General features: G+C 41.8%; 1 non-coding gene across 1 annotated transcript; it reads right to left on the minus strand.

The window, feature by feature from the left end:
- Nucleotides 1-3,805: 3,805 nt before the first annotated feature.
- LOC136502368 (small nucleolar RNA R71) lies at nt 3,806-3,912 on the minus strand. Its single transcript, XR_010770525.1, has one exon. It is a non-coding gene; the product is annotated as a small nucleolar RNA R71 (small nucleolar RNA).
- Between the last annotated feature and the right edge of the window lie 595 nt (nt 3,913-4,507).

Here is a 4,507-nt window from a genome sequence, read left to right on the forward strand (position 1 = left end):
CCTTCTTTTTCATATCCTACCACTAATGACTTTTGAGTGGAGTTTTGGGTAGGTATGAATTTGAGGCATACTTGCATCACATATTTTGCTAAGTCAAAAACTGGACCTCAAGGAGATGCAAGTCATACACTTTGATCAAGACGTGCAAGTGTGTGGAATTGTTATAAAGTTCCTAATTCTAAATATTTTTGGTACTCCTTTGAATCATGAATCTCTCTCTTTTTGAATGAATGTCTTTTATTTGAAAGTATGGGCTATCTTTATTTATTTCTTTCTTTTTCTTCTCTTTTCTTCATGCTCTTTGGCAAGCATTTTTTTCTCATGCCTTTTGGCATGGATATTTTTTTCTCTTTTTTTTGCATAACCCATACTATTCTTTTTGGCATATGAAATTTTTGAGAGAGTTATAATAAACGAATGGAGTAATTTTTTTGGTGGACAGAAAGACATGTTTTTGCGTAACTCTCAGTGTAAGAGTCAGCAGTTTATTTATGGGTGTACGTGTGTCTTGATCATGGGTGCATGATGAGAATCTCAACAAGGGTCACAACAATTTTACAAAGCTCAATGCAATAACAAGTAGCATATGACTACGGTTTTGAATGTTTATCATGTCATATGGCCTGGGTAGGTATTCATAATCATTGAGGAACTTTAAATTTTAGCATTTTTGAAAATAAAATCTCCGGATGTTAAGTCTCTCTTAGAACAAAGTAATAGTAAATTCTATTTCTACCATATCATAACTCACAACAACTTTGAAAAGGAGCATGCATTTGCAACCCATAAGTTTTCAAGTTTTTAGGATGAGACATTTTTTAGCCAACAAACTTAAATATCGGGGAATACTAAGTTACAGCCTAGGCACAGATGAATTATAGACAGAGCAACTATTCATTATTTCAACATAGGAGAAACTAAACATTCTTACAGCAGGAATTCATATTTTTGTTGTTTTTATCATATTTCATTTTTTTGTATTTTTATTTTTTTAGATTTTTTAAATGCTAGTAAATAAGTAAATGCAGAAAATAAATGCGAAAAAGATACCAGGTACCTCTATGGGGATCCTCCCCCAAGCTAGCTCGAGGCCAGTGTTGGCGGTCACTATCGATCAAATCCGACTACCAAATAAAGTCCAAAACAGGAGAAATAACACAAACTTATGACACATATGCATGAACTATTAATATATTTCCACATGTAATGGCTACTTAGTGTTTTACAGGATATATACATGAAATGCATGTGAAAATGTCAAAAAGGCGCAACATAGGAAAGCGTAAAGCAGAAAAGCGCAAAGGAGCCAAGCAAAAGCCCAACCAAAAGCCAATTCTGGGCTGGGCACCGACGTGGACAAGGTCCAGGCCTACCTAGGAACCGACCACGTGAAGGCGGGCCCACCCTGGGTGCGCCCTGCACCACCGCCGCCTCCTCTCAGGCCCATGCTCCTCCGGCGGTTGCATGCCGCCATGCATAGGCGGTTCCCGGTGGTTTCCTTATTTTTCAGCGCCAAACCGACCACCTCACTTGTATAAGAGGGGTGATGCTCACTATTCAACACACACCATCATTTGGAGCTACACACCTCACCTCTCTACTTGTAATCTTTAGTTCTTAGTAGTAGTTTGGAGCTAGCAAGAGCTATCAAGGAGGGCTTGGCTCCTTGGAAGAAGAGAGAGAAAGCTTGGTATGAATACAAAGAGAATTTCTTACAAAGTCACGCTCTCATATCTTCAATATAGTAGTGCATATGAACTAGAGTATAGTTGTCTTGTTATAATCATGATATATGAACTAGCATATAGTTTGTGTGTTATGATTTTAACATATTCAACTTCATGCTTAATTATTCATATAAGTAAATCCTAACTCCTTGCCTGGTTCACCCGTCGGCCATGAATGGGAAGGTTGGAGGGAGAGGATTGGGGCTGGCTGGAGGAGAGGGATGACACACAGGCCCCACCTGTCGGTGATACAGAGAGAGGGAGAGGGGAAGCTGCGGGTGGGCTGCTGGTGTATGTTTAACGTGATGCATTTTTATGGCCATGAATAAGGAGAAAGTGATTGTGATAGAAAAAGATAAAGAATACAAGGAAAGGAGAATTGAGCTTGCATTGCTAGTAGAACGTGGAGGAATGTTTATTTTCATGTGACTTGACGTGCATTTAAAAAGGCCCAAGGTAACAGATTATTTAATGTGCAAGAGGAACTAATCAAGGGATGCTATTAGAGTAAGGATCGGAGATGGCAGGCCACTTTATATTGGAGAGGAATGCGGCAAGAAAACGGCACACAGGAGATGGTCGAGAATTGTAAAGCTTCAATGCCAAGCACTTTGCTACTTATGGATGGGAAATATCTAAATGATCACATGACGAACTGATTAGGATTTAGGTGGTGGTTCATCGTGCCTTCGGGTGTGTCTAAGTTCTTTACCTATCGATCCGTAGGGTCGGAGACCTAGGGGAATTTGGGTAGTTTCTGTATACGCAAGCATGGTGTTTGGGTATGGAGAGACATGTGAATACATTTCCTACTCTCCGGTTGAGGGGTAGGCGGCAGGTGGTGACAGTCATGTTCGTCCCTTGTAATCCCCCATGTTCGGATAGGGTGTGGGAGTCTAAATTGTCACATGAGGTTGCTGGCAGACCAGTACTCGATGGCCTCCTGACCTATCTTACACTCAGTTCTAGCTATAACCCTATAATTTGTATGATCATCACTTGTTCTTGGCTTGACTATATTAGAACATGCTTGCTCCACGTGGGAACATTCTTTTATTCTTTGTTTTCCTTTTATGCTTGAGATTGGCTTAGATATGTGTCCACTATCCTTGATATACCATTTTTACCCCTGTCATGAATTATTGGTTTGCTAATGCAAGTATGTAATCTTGTTCATGCTCATGCTAGACTCTTATATCTTGCCCTCCTTTAGAAAAATATAAATAGCGATACCCTGAATACTTCCAGGTGAAATGCTACAACGATAGATCCGTGCGCTTGCGGATATTTTCTATAATCGTTAAGAACTATCGTAGTTGGTGTTTCTTGGCGGCGTCGCTAAGGTTTACTCAATCTTAGTGATGGTGCTAAGAAATACCAACATGTATTTCTAGCGCTGTTGCCAAGGATGGACTTAAAACCTCCACACTTGGTGATTGCGCTAAAAAATGCCAACGAGCAATTCTGGCGTCGTTATTGAGGAGGGCATAGGTTAAAGAATCTAGTAAGACATGATCATGATCACATGCATGTAATGGTAGCCATAGTTTATGCAGGCTAATTCTGCTTGTTTTCTTCCTGTTGTGGATGAAAATAGAATAGTGTATGAGTGGTTTCGACCTGCCGGATAACTACACAGAAAACCCGGAGGTACTTCTAAGGAAGAGCCGGTCTCGTGCCACTTCTTCTTCTGCCACTCCATCAGCAAGTGAACCAGTCACCCCTACACCATCCGCTACTACCGCTATGGCCAAGACACTCCACGACTACTCTACCCCCACTGTTGCCAATGTGCCCGTTGGGCCCGCTGTTAACATGGGTACCAGAAACTTTGAGCTACGCACCGGCCTGATCATGATGGTGCAGGCGAACCAATTCTGTGGTTTGCCTAGCGAGGACGCAAGTGCACACTTGCAACACTTCCTAGAGCTGTGCGACACCATTGTCATCAAAGACGTCGCACCAGCTAGCATCAGGCTCTGTCTGTTTGGTAGTACAAGGAGAAGGAAGTTGTCAGTATGTGGGACAAATGTTTCATGGTGTTCCTCGCGAAATTTTTCCCCATGGGCAAAACCAATGCCCTAAGGGGGAAAATTTCAAGCTTCTAGCAAACTTCAATGGAGTCCATCCCCGAGGCATGGGAGAGGCTGCAGGATTACATCCAGGCATGCCCGTACCATGGAATAGAGAAACTGGCTCATGCTCTAGAACTTCTACAAGGGGCTTACGTCCATGTCGAAGGGGCACGTAGATGCCGCTGCTGGAGGAGCATTACTTTCCCTGACCATTGATGGAGCTATGGCTCTCATCGAGAAAATGGTGGCCAATCAAAGCTAGGAGAGGAACGAAAACAACAAAAAGGCATGCATACCGTGAGGGATGTGGAAATGCTTGCCGCAAAAATGGATTTGTTATTGAAAAGACATGACGAGCGTGCCACCGACAAGGAAGCAATGAAGGGCACCGTCAAGGCCATGGACTCACAAATGACTTGCAAAGTCTATGGAGAGGTCGGACTCTCAGGAATGACTACCTCGAGACCCGGGGAGAATCATCCTACATCAACAACGGGTTCCGACAAGGTAACAATAATGGGTGAAACAATCAATCCCATCCGCAAGGAGGTAATTCGAACTTTAACTCAAATTACAATTCAAATCAACCTTCCTTGAAAGACCTCGTTTTAGGTCAAGCAAAAATTAATGAAAATATCACTAAAAAGCTTATGTATAATGATAAAATGATTGAGAATATAAATTCAAAACTTGAAAATTTATCCT

This window comes from Miscanthus floridulus, chromosome 13 (genome assembly GCF_019320115.1).
Source record: "Miscanthus floridulus cultivar M001 chromosome 13, ASM1932011v1, whole genome shotgun sequence".
NCBI lineage: Eukaryota > Viridiplantae > Streptophyta > Magnoliopsida > Poales > Poaceae > Miscanthus > Miscanthus floridulus.